The sequence below is a fragment of the Thunnus albacares genome, chromosome 23, assembly GCF_914725855.1.
Source record: "Thunnus albacares chromosome 23, fThuAlb1.1, whole genome shotgun sequence".
NCBI lineage: Eukaryota > Metazoa > Chordata > Actinopteri > Scombriformes > Scombridae > Thunnus > Thunnus albacares.
In genome coordinates, this window is record NC_058128.1 from 24,924,676 (window position 1) to 24,945,928 (window position 21,253).

Here is a 21,253-nt window from a genome sequence, read left to right on the forward strand (position 1 = left end):
AACCAGGCAAGAGCAAATCATGCTCATTTTGATTCCTGTAGAAAGGGAAACAAAGTTGTTTACTACTCCACTCCACTACAATGCATGAAATAGCTTTAAACTAAATGAAGGAAAAGCCTATCACTGTGATCTCCAGCATCGTAATTCTCAACAACATGTTTTTAATGAGCAACCAGAACTTCACCGATTGCCAACATTGTTGGTTTATTAGAACAGCGGCTACATCAGAAAACAACTGTCCAGTCGGAACAGAGTATGTAAATTATGTTCTCAATGCAACACATACACATAACTCATGAGAGGTCAGAGACTCTCCACTATTTTGCTGAGAAACATGGTGGCATCCTACAACGAGGTCCAATGGGGAAAGAAACATGAGCAGTGAGACGACCAGACAGGTTGGAAACAAACCAACAGTTTATCCAGACGATCTAATCTACTTTATTCGGAGGTCAAACTGAAAGTGAGAATAGCTGAAATGTTACTGATAATGTTAGTGTTCTGTTAGCTGTGATGGGTGTTTAAAGTGTTCATTTCTTTTTGAAATAAAGGCCTATGTATGCTTCTAAAACTCCATCTGAAAGTGGAATGATGGGAGCTGCATTTGACAACAGACAATGTGACAATCATGCCTACTTTATGCAGTGATCTGCAAGGTGTCTGGAAGTATAAAAGTAGGCAGCATTTGAACTCATATCTCAAGCTCTCTTTTTTCATTTTACACACACCACTTCAGTCACTTCTACATCCGAGTGCAACACCCTGAATGCCTTCAAAGAGGGACTATCCATAAATGTGCCGCTATCGACATTTGAACAATTCATTTAGTCTGCTCCCTTTTCTTTGATGGCTTTTAGCCCTGCTTTCCAAGTATGACAATTCAGAACAGGTATGAACACCCTTTTAGAAATGGTCAGGGAACACATGGTGCAACCTAGTATTAATTTGAGGTAAACTTACTCCTTACATTTGGCTAACCTGGGGATTTGTTTCCAATCTGTTTGATCATCTGATTGCTTGTATTTCTGGACCCACTGGACTGGATTTTATCAATGTCCCTGTGTTCTTAGATCTCAGTAGTTAACCTGATGAGTACAATAATATTTTTAGTGATAGGATTAGAGAAAATCAGTAATAAACCTTTAAATTTGGAAAAGAAGACCACTCATTCAGTTTCTTCTTCCAATGTATTAAGGTGTGCCTTAGCCCACCAGTCGGCTGTAACCCCAATCCAAGCATCTCTATCTCTGTTAAGAAAAGGCGTTTTATAGCCTATGATTGTAAAACGTGAAGTTGATATTATATTTCCAAGAATATGTGGCTGAGGATATTAAATATTAAATCTCTCTTAAAACATAGAGTCTTCCTCAATTAATATTGAGCAATATCATCCAATGAAGCACTCCAACTAAAAAATAAAACAGATTCTGATTGAATGGGCTATATGTCATGCTGACATAAAATCCAAAACAAAGAATGATAGAAATAAGAGGTTGTGTAACAAGTAGACTATGCATGTATTGGTATATGACGACCTGGGAAAGAGAACGGGTTGGTCTTTTCAGCTTTTACCTCCAACCAAGCAGAGAAGCCCTGCAAGGAAATAAAAATCTGTGGCACCTTGCTCCTCTTACTCAACCTTAAGGCAGTATTTGCTCTGATGTCAGAGCTATGAATGCCACTGGTTTAGCTGAAAAAGCTTCCACCAGTTATTCCAATGACAGACCAGCAGTCAGTACTGGTTCATCTGGTGATGACAGAACTGCAGTCAGTGTTGCCTCAACTGATGAGGTACAGGCTTGTTTAAGTAGTTAGTGCATTTAACCTTGTAGGGCAGCATATATGCAAAAAGCTATGAAAAGTACTTCACGAAAAGGTCAACTCAAAACATTCATACAGGAAAACTGCAAATGTTATGGTAAGCAAAATAAAGTATATTTTCCATTTCCTCTATCACTGTCAAAGGCAGACTGCAGACAAAAATAGCTTTTCCAGCAGGTATTTCATCACCACTCTGAGATGTGTAATCTCCTAATTACAGTAATTACAGCATCATTCATTTGCAGGAAACCTGTGAATCAGTAGAAAACATATCAAATTTCTATATCATTAGAGGAAGAGGCTTTCATCCCTGTTGTCAGTTCTATCATTCTATCATATTGGAGGAAAGGCAAAAGCTTTGAAGGATGATGAAGTTCTCTATTAAGTACATGTCAGACAGCTCAGGATCTCTCTGTGGATCATGAAGTGACTCGGATTGCAGCCATTAAAACAAACCACAGAGGGGAGCAGAGTATGAGATCTAAGAGCAGTCTCATTGGGCTGGGAGGCAGGGTGGTCTAATTGGTTAGAAAGACCGTCCTTCAACCAGGGGTTAAAGTCTCTGTGTTGGCAAGTAACTGTCTTACTGAACTGCCCTGAAGAAACAAACTGAATCCCTAGGGCTTAGTTCTGAAGTCGACCTGAACCTCTGACCTCCCTTTGGAAGTGGAAAAGAGGGAAGAATTCTTTTGTGTATTTTATTTCCCTATAGAGGTTTTAGTTGCATCATTTTCATTGCAACCATTTCCTCCAGGACCACTGGAAATATGCATTGATGGAATAAGATACTGTATATCACACTGTCACAACTAATCTTTACAGTAAATATGAGGAAATGCCCACTGCATACTCTGATTTGATGGAAACACTTTACTGTTTGACAGCAAAATTTAAAATACAGTGTAAACCACTTACAGTGATCACTATTACAGTGATCAACTGCTTATATGGATCAAAAAGCTCCAGACAGAATCATTCCTATACAAATGCTGTTTAAATAATTTGCTTATAGTAGTCATGTAGCCTGCTTAAAGTGTTCAATTTGGGTCTTTTCATACATGAAAACATGGAAAAAAATGTATAATTACGGTAAATCTATTTTTTTTTTAAACCTTACTCCCATGACACACATATGGTATGTAATTAGAGGCTGTAATGCCATTATCAGGCGTTGCGGTGTACCTCTGCAGGTTTGTGCAGAGGTGAGGGGTGTGGGTAAGTTTATTTGTAACCGCCATGAAACAATCAGAAAATAACATTTTCTTCCTCTCATTCACCGGCTTTTTCACTGCCACTGTTCACTCTCCTCATCCACCATCTCCTCCATCGACCACTGCTTCTCTCTCTCTCTCTTTTAGCTTGCTTGGGTGCGCTCTCTCTTTCTCTTGTCTTTTTTTAAAATGAGTCGGGAAGCCATCAGCAGCGAAACTGCAGCGAGATGTAACAGTGAAACAAGCGTTTGAAACAGCTGTACTGTAGAGACACTGTAAATTTCTGCAGTGTAACCGAATGTTGGTGTTGCATGTAAATCATACATTATAGAATCATCCAAAGTTAACATAATTCCTAAAGCACTGGGCATGGTAAACTTTTAAGCATGATGTATTACCTCATTTGATACAGTTGTTTCCATTTTGTATGCTATATGAGATTTGGAGATGTTAAAATGAGGAGCACTCTGTTGTAAAAATGAGTTAAAGAATTAGTTAATTACTGTAAATCCTATGAAACAGGTTACTGCAGCAAAAACAGCACAATTGTCTGTAGTAGAAGCACACAGAGGTAGCGGTATAAAGCATGCATTGCTGTTTGACACAGTGCTATTCCTGATACTACCATGACATGACATGACATTTTCGAGGTTCAAGTACTTGGTAGAATGGGGTACCAAAGTGTAGTCTGATGTGGTGGGTTTTCAGCCCTCAGGGTAAGGACATAGCAAATTGTCCAAAGACAGAAGAGGAGTGTAGGGTTAGACCATAGCTTGGGAGTAGTAGTTTCCTTCACTGCCCTGTTGGCTAGTGTCATAGTCTTGAAATTGATGCAAGCTACAACAGGGAGCCAGTGTACTAAACAGAGAAGAGGAGTGGTGTGGGAAAACTCGGAGAGGTTGTACACCACATAGGCAGCCGTATTGTGGACTAGTTGAACAAGTCTGCTGGCAGACACTGGGGTTCACAAGAGGCAAATCCTCCTGATGTTGAACTGAAAGAATCTTCAGGAGCATCTGCTGCCATGTTTGCTAAGAATGACAGTTCATCATCCAAGGACATCCACTCTGAGGTAAGTAAGCAGGTAAGTAGTGATATATGCCTCCACTTTGTCAGATGGGGGAATTGAGAAGAATAGCTTGGTGTCATCAGCATAGCAGTGTTAGAAGCCATGTGAGTGCATGACAGCACTAACACTATGTCTACACAGGAGGCATAGCATGAGAAGTAGCTTTAGTCCTCTGTCTGTGTCTACACAGGATGTGTCACCCATGCTTTGGCAGCACTCAGAGCACAACATACAATCACTGTAGTTACGCACGTAAAATGGAAGAAAAATAGACTTGAAGCATAAAAATGCGCTTCTGAAATGCATCCTTTGTCAAGATGCTGTAAGAGTGTTTGTGTAGAGGGAGAAGAGGAGAGGCCCAGGACTGCTTTGTGGAACCCTCCTCTCAGCCAGGCTGTGTGGTTCACCACGAGAAGCTGGCACCAAAGTAGGATATAAGTCTGCCACATAGTGTTTTGATGTGTTTAGGCTATTTTTCCTTTTATTAACTTTTTCTGACATTTTGTGATTTTCACTTCAGGGTCTTTGTGATAAACTGCAGTTGTCAAGACTTTTTGCTCTGCACCAAAGTCTTTGATGGACAGACTGATAACACTGACATTGTCATCCTTAGGGCTGCTGCTAGTGGGTCAAAAACTATTAAGAAAAATATTACAGCACTATTTATGCAGGTTACCTGTAGGTCTCTAACTCTCCGACATCTGCTAATGATTTATTTTGAAACTTAAATTCCAGAAATTGTAATGTCATTTGATGCCATTGCACCTGTCATGGCAAAACATGTCAGACCACCAGCCAACATGACAACAAAGCAACAGTAAAAGTCGTTTTTCTCCAGTTGTGCAGTCTGTCTGTCATGGGAATTTTCCTGTCCATGGATTGATTTACCTTTTGCCTCAACAATAAATGCTAATCAACAATACATACAAAGAAAGAGAATTTACATACCTAAACAGGTAAAATGATCAGGAGCATGTGTTAGCTTCTTGCGACTAGACTGGAATCAGGGCTTAAATATAAGAACAATTTCCAGTACTCCTTTCATTTATTTAGAAGATCCTCTCTTATCGGATGCCTAAACACAGCACACAAACTCAGTCCACTTCTCCCCTGAGACTGTGAGAATGAGTCACATAACAGGAATGGACCTTAGTTAATACCCAATTTCTTTAGAGACAGGGATGGACAATTCATTTTGATCCACAGCAGCCCCGAGGCTGTGCAGTCCCTGTTTCAATTAAAAAGTAATTGCTATTTGTTTGTTATGATCGGCACCATTAATTTCATGCTGCACTGAGAGTTGTCTAACCAGAGTCATGTGATCTGATAGAATTAAGCATCTTGGTGAAATAGTGTTGGACAGCAAGCTGAAGAAAACAAACAAACAAAAAAAAGACAGCATCACAGAAACAATAACAACTCCATCAGTGTGATGTAATCCGGGTGCAAAAGATGCAGTATAGAAGTATAGTATAGAGTACAGCACTAGTAACTCTCAGTGTAATGCTGTCAGACCGTGTTTTATAACACAGAGCAGAAGAGGAATGATATTGTTTTTTAAGTTACAACTAAGTCTATAGGTCTGTTAAAACTGCAGCTAAGTTTCCTTATGTTATTATTGAATCTAAGGCTCCAGGTTTTTTTAGTCATGCTAATACGCCCAATGAATTTGAATCACATAATTTGAATTTGTATTGTTTAACTTGAATAATTGCATTGAAAACTGAATCTTAATAGCATAATTTGAAATTGAATTTATTAGTTTGGAACTGAAAACTGACTTTGGATTGTGAGAGCTGAATGTGGAAGTGTTTATAGAGCTGAATTTTCAGTGAGGATCAAATGCAGTTTCAGAGTAATTGAATTAAATTTCATTCAGTTTAAAGTTTATTGGTATTCAGTTCCAAACTAATAAATTCAACTTCAAAATATAGCTGCGAGTGGCAATAACTGGGGTCAAGCAGATTGCGAAAAATCACAAAATTTTACATTTTTAGAGCAGAAGACCAGATGCAGAGTACTTGAGAGATTAAATGATGAAAGAATTTTGACTCTAAGCCAAGCTGTTTTGGAGATAATTGCGAAAATGTAAACTTGATTATTACAGCGTCACTTTGGCATCAGTGAGTGTTGTTATTTGTGCCTCAGTAGCGGGTGGAATTTGTAGCCCACCTGCCAATTTTTGGTGTTTCTAGATCTTACGATTTGCTGCACAAACACTTTCAGCAGAGAAAAATAATAGTAAAAATAAATTTTCACAGGGTCCCAAAAGGCAACCCTCAACTTAATATGACCTCAATAAGCACTTGAAAATATACCACATGCATGAATTGATACATTATTATAAAGCACAACTTGCCCACCTGGGGATTCAAACCCTGGACCTATGTATCCCTAGAGAAGGTAACTTACTGACTGCACCACTGGGGAGATATGGTTTCCACACATCTTCTCACAACTTGAGGCAATGATGTCACATGTGCAAAACCAGGGTGTTTTTGTCTGTTTAAACTTACAATGTTATTAAACGTTATAACAATAAAAATGTTGGTCTTAAAATTCTGAAAAAAAATCACACATTCTGCTGGTTTCAGGTATATTATCAAATATTTTGGTGACATTTGTTCAAAAATTGGATGAAATAGAAAATGTTGTGCTTACAGGACAAATTACAGCTAGATATTGAATATCACATGACAACATCACATTTGACATAAATGGATTGTACAACTTTAAAACCACAAGAGTTCACAACAGATGGGCAGAAACCAGAGGATACACACTCCTTGGTGCCAGGCCTGCTTTGACCAGGTGACTTTACAGTTACAAGATATATATTTAGACCACTAGACGATCAGGACAACATAGCTACCTCTGACAGCAGTTGACACTACACATTAACTTATTTCTGCGAACAATTAGTAAATTACTGCATCGAAGTGAATGAGAGTGAATAACTTGGATGAATGAAGTGTGTGTGATGCGTGCAAACAAAACACAAAACCCCAACCCATCTAGCTAGTGGAGACTAGTGGTGTGCCCGAATCCAAATACGTTATTCGGCAAAGCACAAATAGTGGGTTTTTTACAAACATTTATTTCATACAAATATGAAAAAAATATTTGTTTATGGGAAGAAAAAAAAACATGTCAAATACCAGCGCGCAGGTCAGTTACATCACTATCTCAGTCTCTCTCCTCTGCTCCGCTCTTACATCTATCAGCAGGTCTCAACGAGGAGAGTCACATCAACTTGCCATATGATACACATTTCCTTACTTGGACATCACTCCTTGAGTTGGGGTTGTTCCCCAGAGATAAAGCTGAGCTACTGACACAAGCGCTTTAAAGGGACTCTCCATAATCTGTTGTTCCCCTTCTCCTTTCCACAAATATAGGTTGTAAAAAATAGGAAATACATGAAAATTGCAAAGCAAGAATCGCCATTGAAGTTCTCTCTCTACATGTTACACACTGTGCTGTCTCTGTAGTCTGTCTGCGCATTTGCGATGCGCTTAGTTTTAGTTCAATAGTGAGCACAGTTGTCTATGATTTGGGAGACTGGAGTTTAAGAGCCGGTGTGGGGACCTCTTTCACAAGATAGTTTATTCATAAACACTTTAACACTTTAATATCATAAAATTAAAAGCGTGATAAAACCTGGATTTTTACACCTATATCCAATTGAATTTGAATACAAATACAAATATAAACAATTTTGCTACCTCACTAAATATAGATAGAATTACAAATACTGGGCTCTCTGCACATCCCTAGTGGAGACCTGGGAAGAAGAGAAGAGAAAGAGGTTATCAAGAAAGCCATAACTACCCAGGTGCAGGTAGTTTCCTGACACCCTCTCCAACCCTGCCCACAGGCTCCTGAGCCAGGAAGCCAAACCAACCTCACAAGCTGAAGGCAGAGAGAGAGACATCACAAAACTTAAAAAATTCACATCAATTTAACTGTTGATACAATTCTGAAACAAATCACACCTACAATCAACCTATTTTATTGTCAAATATTTTGATGAAAATTGTTAAAAAATTAGATGAAATAGAAAATGTTGTGTATAGAGTACACATTACAGCAAAATATTGAATATCACTATCAACTCACCATTCGACTGATCTGAACACCATTTGAAACATTTGATATCTAGTATCCAGTGAATGTCAGTGTCAACTTTGGTAGCATATGAATGAAGACTTGTGGAGATGTAGATGTTAATTGATTTTGCATATTTTGAAAAATATAGAGTGACAGACTTTGTCACAATTCAGTGGATATGCTGAAAAAAATTGAGCTCTGTATGACACTGATTTATTTAGATTTTTTGAAGTTTGGAATGTGAAATATCTAGAAATTTAGAGATGTAATAAGCCATGCCCATTTTAATCATTACCATACATCAACCAAGTCATCAGCCTAGATCGTGTGAAACAAATTTCATTCATACGAGATATAAATTTTTCACATTTGTCGTGCCCCCTAGTGGCAGAGTATCCCAGGACTGCGTAGCGCTCGGACTTGGCATTTGAACATGTGCACCAAGTTTGGTTACAATAACTTAAGCCAATTTTGATTTATGAACGTTAATGTAAAATTGAACTTAAATACACAAATCTAAAAATGTATCATTTAAAAAGGGATTGAAGTATTGAAATTTTCTTAATATCTTAAGATCAGTGAAGTTAGTAGATGAGCCTGGCTAAGTTTTGGACGACTGGCTCAATGGTTTCTGACAATTTCTTGATAACAGGCTTTTCAGAAAATTGAGAAAAAGTTGCAAAATTTGACATTTTTTAGGGCAGACTACTGGAGCAAAGAGGAGGCTGAATTGAGAGATTAAAATGTCGAAAGAATTTTGACCACAGGCCAGGCCGTTTTCAAAATAATTGTGAAAAAGTAAACTCGATTGTTACAGTGCCACTTTGAGGTCAGTGAGTGCCATTTTAGATGGCTGAGTGGAATTTGCAACAATTTTGGTGACTTTTGGTCTCATGGTTTTTTCTACACGAATACTTTTAGCGAAGAAAAAGAAGAAAGAAGAAAGAATAATGAGAACAAATACAGTAGGGCTCCAGCAGTGAGCTTCCCTGCTTAGACCCCTAATTATGCTATTCAGATTCAGTTTTTCAATGCAGTTATTCAAATCAAACAATACAAAATCAAATTATGTGGTTCAAATTCAGTTTTTTAATGCATTTTTTCAAGTTGAGCAATTCAAATTCAAATACAAATGACCATTAGGCCTGAATAAAAAAACACAATCTGTTCATTTCAATGAGGACACTGTATTGGCAGAGGGCCAGCACACAGGGTTTCAAGAGAAAAAAAAAGGATTAACCTGGCTCAACTTACACAAATCATTGTGTTAATACATTTTACTATTGAGATCACTTTCTACTGTTAATTCCACTCTTACTATAGTTCTTGCATCATTGCAGAGATGGGCACATTGTCACTTCAAATGTTCACCAGATCCTTTTGTGTTGTTTCTGGTTCCTCCAGTGGATATGTTTCCAAAATGGAGTGACTATTCTTCAGCAGCCACATCACTTATATAGTGTAGAGTTTTTTTGACAGCATTGTGTGTATCTTGATGCAGCACCTGTGGTCCTGCAGCTGTGTTTTCTTAGCTAATACTTTTTGGCACTTTTTACAAGCAGCAAAACCACTGACAATGTTATTTTCACAGTCTCTGTAAACAATTTATGGTGACTAATTGGGCTTGATAAGATTCAGCTGGTTTAGATGTTTTTTAAAAATGCTGCTTTATTTTAGTTATTTTATTTTTTTCCATCTCCCCTCAACTTCACCTGCATTTTGTTAATTTATACCTGAGCCCGTACCCTTTAATTAATATAAATATTATTTTTAACCCATTACACAGTTTTTGTGGGTACCCAAACCGGAGCAGGACTCTGACTCAATGTCAGTACAGTATTACAGTATGGTACATGTTGTCATTAATCTGTAATATGTAAAAGAGAACACTATATCATGAATTCAGCTGCATTAAAACACAGTATAGGTGATCACAGAGAACAGGAGGGGACTGAACTGAGGTTTAATCAGCTGAGACTCAGCAGACTGAGTCTTTGTGTTTTGGGACTTAACTACTTTACATGTTGTTACAACCCAGTGGTTGTTTGAGCATGTTTCTGCTGTGTAATTTGTATGTGCTTTAATTTTGTGTTTGTATTGTGGATCTCTCTCTCCCTCTAGGGTCCCTGCTGTGGTGTCTGCATGTGATAGGCTGGGGTTAATTGAATGATTGTGACTGTGTGGGTGTGTGGGTTGTTCCAGGGAGCTGATTGGTTCCAGCCTCCAAGCCAGTGTGCAGTTTTAAGGACAGCTTCCTCTAGCTCCTGCCAGCTCATCTCTCTCCACTTCCAACCAACCTGCCAGCCAACATGTTTCAGTGTTATATGTAGTTTTGCCTATGCAAAATACCAGCCCAGGTTTTATAGGGGTGGGCAGCAATTTTGTTTAATCCTATTTTCCTCTGTTTTTGTCAAATTAGGAGTTAGGTTAGTGGCTTGTCTTTTTGTTCTTGTTTTGTTTGAGTAGGGAAGTTTAGGTTGCTCAACTTTAGTTCACTTCTGTTTGTTATTTTGCTGTTAGCCCACCCCTGAAGCCTAAAAAATTCTGAATAAAACATTTGAAGGGCTGCAAATTCCTTGTTTCTGGTGGTTCTTGGGAGCTGGGAAGAGGGGAGTCTCACTCTTTTCATGTTGTGCCAGGGTTTCCCCTAGGCTGGGTCGTAACACATGTCTACATGACTATATCATACATAAGCAGCAGCTGCAATCACACTGAATCTGATCCACCACTGTTCTGCTGTACACTGGCAGTATTTTGGCAGCACTATTACAAAATTAAGAAACATGGTTTTCTGAACATATATGTTGCTGAGGCTCGCAGAGGAGTTGACACATCTCCCAAATCTCAACAATATGCTATGCAGATCTGAGCGTCAAGAAAGCTGATTGGTTGATCATGCTCACAAAACCACCTACTGACAGAGTAGGTGGTTTTGTAAGAAGAAACATGTAAATGTTATACTTAAATGCCATGCAAGCATAACAGTCCTTGTGCACCATTGCCAACATGCAGTATAGAGAAGCATTGCCAGAGTTGAGAGAAAGTACAATTTAAGAGTCAAATATGCGCATAAACAACAGTCACTCAGCTGGCATATACAGCTGTGTTGATTAAAACTGAAGCGTAATCTGTTCCGTCAGATGCACATGAGGTGGACAACTATAATTTGCAGCTGAAATGCATCCATCCCAAACTCCCCCCAGACAGCAATTATAATACTTCCACAAGGGATTTCCCCATTCAAATTACTTGTATATAAACTCAATTTGTAGAGACAGGGTTCTTGAAATTGACTTACTGTGGCAGGGACAGGATGAACAAATGTGCTTTTTCAGCAATACTTTGAAATAAATCTCATTTGCATGAAAAGACAAACAGATTTTAGGAAACCACATCATTTCACCCACAGTCTCTGTAAAAACCTTGGGAACTTTCTTTTACTTTACATATCTCATAAAAGGTTTCATCACTAGATTTTAATTTCATTACTACTGTCCACGCATACACACAGGTAGATGTTGTTTTCACTTAATACATTTTTCAGGCTCTCCCATTCCCCTAAAGCGCCCCATAGGCCCCTCTCTCAAACACAGACAGCTTTAAATGAGCAATATTCCTATATAGAAAATGAAAATGTCCTCACTGTGCTTCTGGCATAAACATGCTGAATATTCATTAGAAGGATGGAAAGTATAAAAAAGGAGAATGCAGTTGCCATGGACACCTCAGTTAAATAAAGTCAGCAACTTAAGCATCCTGGAGTAGGGAGGCAGGAGGGAACTTTTCTGCTGACTCATGCTAAAGGTGCTCCGGAGGCTGTATTCAAATATCATTACAGAATTCACAGTTGTGCAGAGGCTTAGCATGAGTCCCCCCAAGGCCTCGACAGCCAAACAGATGTACTTTAATTTATACTGTGTGTCCCTGAAGTTTCAGCTGCATGAAACACACAAGAGAAATGAGCACAGGCCTTACATTTGCATTCAGCTGTTTAGCTGACTCACTGTGTGCAGAGTAACGCGCTACAAAGCTCTGCTCAAACTGCTTTGCCAAAATGAAAAGCAGCCTGGAATACAAACAGTTCACAACACACTGATGCAACTCTGAACATGTGTTTGTTGAATTTAATCTAAACCCATATTATCTATGAGTCTGAATAATGAGATAAATCCACATCACAAATACCATTTGGGGCTTTCTCAAAGCCTGTGGGTTTGTGTTGCATGAAACATGACAACATCTCCAGTTTGATTGTAGCCTGGGATCTTTGCTGCATGTCTCTCTCTCTCTCTCTCTCTCTCTCTCTCTCTCTCTCTCGCCATACATTTCCTGTCTGCATCTCTACTGTGACTATCAAATGGAATGGATACATGGAATCATTTGTATTACATTAATCCATTTTGCTGTAGAAACTTCACATAAACTTTAGGTAACAACCAGTTTAACTTATCGGCTATTTAAAAAATTATATTCTTAAGTGACAATCAGTAAAACTGAAAACATTTTTAAGAGAATTTGTTGCATTTTGTCCTAGGCACCAACAAAATTATTCAGGCTGGTTGTAGTTTAAAGTTTAAAGAACTAAAATAAAAATGGAAAGAAAAAAAAGCTAAATTAATGGTCTGTTGACCATATCAGTGTGATGGGTGTCATGGCCAGCTAGTTTACATTCTCTGTTAAATTCTTTTAAGTTCCTCTTTTTCCTCTTTGGTGACATTTTTGTGAATAAATGTTACTCAAAAAATAGTCCTTTATTGTTATTTAGGGGCCTCAATTATGCTAATAGACCTTTTTCACAGAAGATATTTTGACATGTGACAGTAGGAAAAGCACAGGTGTAAAAAGACAATTACATCTGATTGACAAGAGCCGTGACACTGTTTACATAAAAGTTGTAGAGAACAGAAGATTGATCAGATGAAATGAGCAATTTACATGTTTACTGAGTTAGACTCTCATGCTGCAAGCTTCACAGAAAAAAGTTAAATGATGTCTAAGATAAGAATATGAAAAGCTTCTTGCATACTGCACACTGTAGCAAACTGTACGTTGAGCTTGAAGGTTCATTCTCGACCTTGGAAATAGATTTGTGCACAGCAGAAACCATGGTGTCACACTGCAGCTCCTGTAAGGAAGAGAGCACAGCAGTGTGTACACATTAATGGTTGCAGAGGAAATATGCACAGAGGACCCTTAAGGATGCTGATGTTGGTTTGTCCATCTGTCCAACACTTTACTTTAACAACATAGTATATAAAATACAGGCCAGATTGCCATGGCATTTTCTTTGAATATTAATGGTCAGCAGATGATCAAGATTTTGATGACACCTTGACCTCTCTTCTGTCTCAAACATCTTTTTATTTTGGACACTCCATGAGCTTTCCTGCTGTGCCACCTCTCGGTGAGTTGGTTTTAGATGAGCAGACAGGCTCTGGATCAGGAGGACAGGTTGGCTGGTGTGTTGAAATGCTCGACACACCATTTTCCTTTAGTTTTGACCCAGTCTATGCCCATTACGGAAATGGCAAAGGTTACACACCATTAGCCAGTTCACTTTAACTCTGGGCTGCCAGGGTGTCATCATCAGAGAACAGAATATATTATCATAATGTGGATAAGGTGAATATGAGGGCTGTCTTCACATAAGTCTAGAAACAGCATATGATGCTGCACTTTACAGAAGTTAGCTGCCATATTAGATATGACACAGAAAATCTGTCTTTTTGGAAACCTGGGTGAACAGGTGAATATTTAAGTGTGGAAAAGGGATGATTAAAAAACATTATTCACTTGTTATGGCAATGAGCATTAACAAAGAGGAAGCAAACAAGTTATGAATAATGTGAGGAAAAATCTCATGATTGTGTGTGAAGAATAATGCAGTGCAGTGAGCAGTGCAGTTATGGAAGAATAATGGACCATGCATAGGCTAATTACCCTGCTAATTATCCTAGTAATTATCCTTCTAATAAAAGGTCTCCCAACACCACTGTCCACTGTCCACTTTTCATGGACATCCGTCAGCAGCAACCAATCACGTGTTCACACCCCCTTGTTCCTGTACATAATTTTGTTTTATAACACCACACACAGTTTCTCAACTCAATCCATCAACAGTAGCTCATGGTAGGTTTTCACCATTAGGTCTTTGCGCTTTCATTTATGAGCTTTTTTCCAATTGTCTGGTTTACAGTAACTGTTCTCATCATAATGTAAAACTGACTTTCCTTTCCTGAGTGACACTGAGTTATATCAAGGGTGAACATGTGCAATGTTCATTACAGGTTCTCATTCGTTCCCAGGAACCCGATGCCTTTCACCCAATCCACCTCAGCTCCACTGATGCAGTGTTCAACAAAAACAACAAAACTGTTATGGATGAATGGACAAAAGAACCAATGACTGTTGTAATGCAAAGTCTTGAGCTGCAGCATCTGTGGAATCACACACTGTAGCTCCTGATTAGTAAAAATGAATGCTTCTATTAAAGAAGAGAAGTTTCCAAAGGACTGGAAGTCAGCCATCGTTGTGCCAGTTCATAAATCAGGAGACCCGACCGATGTGAGCAATTACAGGCCTATCAGCATTTTATCCATCATCTTCAAAATCGCAGAGAAATGTATTGCTGAACAGCTGACCATTCATCTCAACAATAGCCCTTACACGCTCACCCAGGACAAGATGTGTTTTCATGTTTGTAAGTTTGAAGGAGACTTTAGCAGGAAAGCTAATGTGGGTTGTTGGTCAGAGTCTGTGGCTCTTGTGTTGTGTAGCAGGATGCTATCAGGCTCAGTGTGACGTCCACTCTGCCTATGATGGAATGCTGTCTGTCTCAATACAATACAATCTGGATTCCAGCTGAATAAAATGTGTGAATAAAAGTGGATGTTTAAAGGAGAAAGCCAGTGACACATTTACAGTAACAGTTGTTCATATGTTCTTAACACGCAGAGAAGTGTGCCATGCAAGTGTGAAAATATGATTCTGCATCACTTCTGCAGTGTTATTTCTCTGTGGGATTTCTCTTAAGGTCTGTGTGACACCAACATTACTCTTGACCACAATCACAAACCACTGAGTCAAATCATTACTTTGAGACCAAGGCTGAACTGTGGTATTGAAATATTGCAAATGGGTTTCCATGGTGACTGAGGCTTTCATTCTAATTCATAAGCATATAAATATACATGCTTTACTATCAATATCTTGAGAATTCATTTTCCTAACAGCAGCATTTTAAACAATTTATAGCACTTACAGTAGGCTGCCACCACCACTCTGCCCAACTGAGAGCAAGTAACCACATTGTTGTTATTGTCAGCATTAACTGTAATCATAGCACTTCTGCTGAATAAAAACAATATATATCACTTAACAATCACACCACAGGCTGTCCATGTAGTTTTGGTTGGCAGGTATGAGTAAAGGTTGGGTTTGGGCTCCTTTGTGTGGCCGGGCTGTGGCAAGGCCTGGATTTGTTTTTGAATTCAGGTTACACTGACCCTTTAATACTCACTTCAAGCCAGCTAAAAGATCCTTATAATGATTATAATGATACATGTGGCAATAAATGATGGACAGAGACAAGGAATTCCCCCAAGATTACAAAATGTATTATGTAAATATAATTAAACAAGGTATAAAGAATAGGAAAGTATTAAATCTATTTTTTATACAGCTCAAAACATAAAAATACTTCCAACAATTACAATCAGAAAAGGAGCGCTAAAGGATGACTGGCCATAGCTGTGAACAGTGAGGGGAGAAAATTAACAAAATATGCCCACATACCCTACACATACACACACACACACACACATGCACACACACACACACATACACTAAAGCAAAAAGGGAAAAAAGTGCAGGTTTTGAAGGACGTGCAAAAATTACGACCAGCACAGGTGAGGAAACAAATCACAAGAACCCCCCACCATCTGCACAGCCACACTCACCACCTGTCCTATAGCACTTAAGGAAAAGCAGAGAAAAACAAAAGAACAACAAAAGAAATTAACATTAAATGGCTTAACTGAAACAACCTAGTGGAACTAAAGGCTAAATAAGACAGACAAAAACAAAACAGAAATAAAGCAAAAACAAAGCAACAAAACAAAACAAAGTGAGACCAAAGCAGAAACAAAGCAGCAGTGGCAGTCAGTGTCTACAAGAAAACAGATTAAATAAATTGAACACCTGCATCACAAATGCATCATACAAGCAAACATAGAAAGTCAGCATTTACCTCATCTGTCTCATGATTGCGCAATACTCATCACAGAAGGCTCAACACGTCAGAAGCTATGAAGCAGGACCTAGAGTATATCATGAGCAGAGAGTCACACACACAAAAGCACCAAGTTAAAAGCTAAGCTCTCAGGGCAGAATCAGCACCATGGACAGAGCCATGATGCTGGAATACTGTACAGAAAGCTGTTTTTTTTCCCTTGTTGGTAATTTGATCATCTTTACTTTAAATGAAAGAGATATTTGTACTGGTGATACAGAGTCTGATCCTCTAGCTGAAAGTTTAGTTTGCCTAATTTTCTCCTTTCTTAAATGGTCAGTTATGACAAACCAACAAGGTCAGTCCTAATGACTGAATTTATTCTAGACTTTGCTTCCTGCTTTCTTACAGTGCAGACGCTTTGCTGCTTGTTCTCGCCTCTGCTTGCATTTGTCTGCTTGTATTTTTTGCTGATATTCTTGTTTTTCTTCAGTGAGAAACTATGAGCAGCAGCTCCAGGGTACCTATAAATCACTAGGACTATACTTTTTTGTAGATATAGTAGATTAATTCCATTTTTCTACATTTTTATGATCTCAGTACTATGTGGGTGTAGTCTACCAACAGCAAAAGCCTGTACTGCAGTGACTGGAAATGTGGTACTTAGCTAGAGCTAATTAGCAGCAAGGTGCCTCCCTTCTCCACAGATGACTACCACAAACTTCTATGGAAGTTTAAGATTGCAGTGCTGGAAACCAAAATCCACTGGTTAGATGTGAACATAGAAGTGAATGGACTATATGGGAACACAACTACTTTACCATGGACTTAAAACAGTGGACAATATCATGCTAACACACAGCTAATTAGCACCAACAAGACTACCAAGAAATAGGAGGGCTGTGTACCGGGTAATAAATCTACCAGTGTTAGTCCTCCCAGGAACTCTTGGTGTTAAGCCTAAAAGTAAATTATTTCTCTGGGAAATGGGAGGACGAGTAACAGGAGGAGCCCAGCGCCGTGAGATTTGTGATGTGACTGGCTGGCCTGCATTATCATCCAGGCAGAGCGCCTCTTCTACCCTTGTTCTTAGTAGGACACAGTCATGGACAGCTGCAAAAGAAAGGGAAAGCTAGCAACAAACCTCCACACCAACCAAGTTTTCAACTGGAGACCAGATTTGCTCTACTGCTGTAGGGCCCTGGATATCTGTCTGATGACCTGGATAACCTCTCGTCTTCACACAGCAGGGAAGCTGGAACTGAGAGTAAATCAGAAAGTAAAAGGCTACAGGGAAAGCTAACGCCTGGGTCTCAAACTCTGATTGTGGGTGACTTTGCTGTAAAAGATGTAAGAAGCATGTGCAGTAAAAATACCAAAACAGCTCTGTTTTCCTGAGGATATGGTCTCTAACATGACTGAGAGAATCCTGCACATTGTGACTGCACATCCAACTGTGAAAAACATCATAGTGCACAAAGGGAACAATGATGTTGTGAAACAACAGTCTGAAGTGCTGAAACAAGACTTTATTGATCTGTTGAATACAGTCAGCTCTCTAAATGCTGAGGTGTTTATCAGTGGCCCTCTACCGCCAGTCAGAAGAGGAGTTGAGAGATTCAGCAGATTGTTGGCATTGAACACATGGCTCTCAACTGCATGTATCGTCCATTCACTGCACTTTATTGACTATTTCAACTTTTTCTGGACCACAGACATCTTTTTAGGCAGATGGACTTTACCTTAACAAATCAGGAGTAAAATTGTCCATCTCTAACTTATTTTACTTCCTGCATCACCCATCTGTTCCCTCTGCCAAGGACAAGAGACAAGAGGAATCAAAACAGAAGGAAAACATAACAAAGCGTGGCAGAAACCTTGAAGGAGAGCCACCTCAGCCTCCACCTGAAGAGAGCTTTAAACATGAGAGTTATTGGAGCCAAGAAGAGGAGGGGTCTCCACCCCCCTCACCAACAACCTCCTGTGAGAATTCACCCCCTTCACCCACCCAAACCCCATCCAGGTTACCCTCCTCTCCAGTCACCCTTTCCCCCTCCTCCCCCTCTTGGCATTCACTGACCAAATGAAAGAGCTGGTCACTGCTTGGACCAAACTAACCCCCCGCCCCACTCCCATTTTCTCTCCCCTATACCCCCCTTGGCATCCACCTCCACCAGTTTTTACACAATTGTCATATCTACAACACCTGCCCCCCCTCCACAACGGCTGTGATAAAAGCACAGCATGTCCAGCTGTATGTGTATAAAATACAGCAAGCTTTATCTGATATGTGCTGGGTCCAGGTTACAAGGCTGATGGCACTTATGACTCTTCCCAGGAAAAGCCAGGGCCCAGTGTGCTGGTAGCTTGCTCAATTCCTGACTTGATAGGTAATAGAAAAAGAATGGTGAATCTGCTAAGAAACAGGAAGCACTCAACCAGTTCTGCAAATGTATCAAATTTTGCATCCATTCCTCGTCAGCCACAGTTTGTCCCCAAAAAATTGGGCATTATATGACATCTAAAATCCTCCTCCTGTTGCCTTGATAGTCTGCCTACAGGCTTTTTCAAAAATGTTTCAAATTGCATGGCCTCAGATCTTCTACAGATTGTCAACACATCTCTTCATATTGTCAACACATCTCTTTTCCACAGGCCCTGAAAACTGCCGTCATCAAGCCAATCTTAAAAAAGAACAATCTAGACGCTTCACTAATGAACAACTATAAGCCCATATCAAACCTCCTGTTTTTAAGTAAAATAATTGAAAAAGCTGTTTTTCAACAGTGGAACAACTTTTTGGTGCTAGACAACTGTTTTGATGTCTCCCAGTCAGGATTTTGACCATACCACAGCACTGAGACTGCTCTTGTTAAGGTCTTCAGACAGACTGGAAAACTGGGTGGGACTTTCTGGCACAGTACTAAACTGGTTAGAATCCTACTTAAAGGACAGGGACTATTTTGTGTCTATAGGTAATTACACATCTGAGCAGACAAAAAGACCTGTGCAGCTCCCTAAGGTTCCATTCTGGGGCCTCTTCTGTTCAACATCTACATGCTCCCACTGGCTCAGATTATGAGAAACAACAAAATATGTTACCATAATTATGCAGATGACACACAAATTTACATAACTATATCACCAGGGGACTATGGTCCAATATAAGCAAGAGTAAGTGCACTGAACAAATCAATGATTGGATGTGCCAGAATGTTCTTTGATTAAACAAAGACAAAACTGAAGTAATTGTTTTGGAGCCAAGGAAGAACGATTAACAGTCAGTGCTCAGCTTTAAACGGTAAAGTTAAAAACCACAAACCAAGCCAGAAATCTTGGTGTAGTCATGCACTTAGACCTTAATTTCCACAGCCACATTAAGACAATTACAAAGTCAGCCTACTAGCACCTGAAGAATATATCAAGAATTAAAAAAAAACATGCATTTATCTTCAGCAGACTCGACTACTGTAACGGTGTCTTTACAGGTCTCCCTAAAAAAACGATCAGACAGCTGCAGCTGATTCAGAACGCTGCTGCTCAAGTCCTCACTAATTCCAAGAATGTGGATCACATCATTCCAGTTCTTTACACTTGGCTTCCTGTTTGTCAAGGGGTTATGTGTGGGTTTATAAAGCACTGAATGGTTTAGAGCCAAAATACTGCTGCTACATTATGAACCATCCAGACCTCTCAAGTCGTCTGGGAGCAGGTCTGTTTTCTGTCCCCAGAATCAAAACTAAACATGGAGAAGCAGTCCAGTTTTCATGCTCCACATATCTGGAACAAACTCACAGAAAGCTGCAACTTTCAGTTTTTAAATCAAGGTTGAGGACTTTTTTGTTTGCCGCTACCTTTTATTAAATCGAATAATTATTCATTTTTTACACTGCACTTGTAACTTTTGTTCTTGTATTTTGCCTGTCTTACTCTATTTTAGCATGTTTTATTTTCTATTCTCTTAGCTCTTTAATGACTGTTTTTAATTGTATTTAAGTGTCCTTTTATGATGTGTTTCTTTTGCACTTTGTCTCAATGCTTTTATGGTTTTATGTAAAACACCCTGAATTGCTTTGCTGCTGAAATGTGCTGTATAAATAAACTTGCTTGGCCTTGCCTTACTCCCTGCTGCCCTTTTCTTTCAGAGATCATGAAAAGAAAAACAACAAAAAAGGTTCTAACATTTTGTCTGCATGTGCTCAGTATCTGTGAAGACACAGAGAAACGTCCTCCATTGACCCTCAGTACAGCTCTATCTAAATTTGATTACACTCATTGTTATTCAAAGCACACAGCACATAAGTCACATCATGTGTGATGATATTAAATCTCCTTTCCAATTACAAATGCGTTTGTGCAATTAGCTGCTTGACCCCTAGTCAATTTCCTATCTTAACTCCAGATTTGTTTCATCTCTCTGTCTGGGAAATAATGTCAGGATCCTGCTGCCTCTGACAGACACGGACACTGCTGATGCAATGAAAAACAGTTTCTGTTTTCACAACAACTTTCAGCTGTGTGGAGCTGAGCATAGGAGAAGAACACTTAAATACATCATATTCCATTAAATGTAATGTCTTACATTGAAAGTTTATTTATTTAAAATGTATAAGAAATATTTGGATGTTACACTATAACTAGTCTAATCACTCCATATACATTATCAATGGTGTTGTATCTACAGAGCTGGCCTTTACTCATAATATAATGCCTGTACATGTTCTACCCTGGACATCCACCGCAGCACCAATTAAGTCATGATGAAACATTTAATACAAATCAAGCCCGGACGAAGATTTAATGTACAAAACT

The 21,253-nt window shown here is 39.1% G+C and overlaps 1 long non-coding RNA gene across 1 annotated transcript; it reads right to left on the bottom strand.

The window, feature by feature from the left end:
- Positions 1-13,115: 13,115 nt before the first annotated feature.
- Positions 13,116-17,804, bottom strand: LOC122974774. Its single transcript, XR_006400438.1, has 3 exons — positions 17,586-17,804; positions 16,460-16,529; positions 13,116-13,336 (listed from the first exon to the last, which is right to left on the bottom strand). It is a non-coding gene; the product is annotated as an uncharacterized LOC122974774 (long non-coding RNA).
- Positions 17,805-21,253: the final 3,449 nt, after the last annotated feature.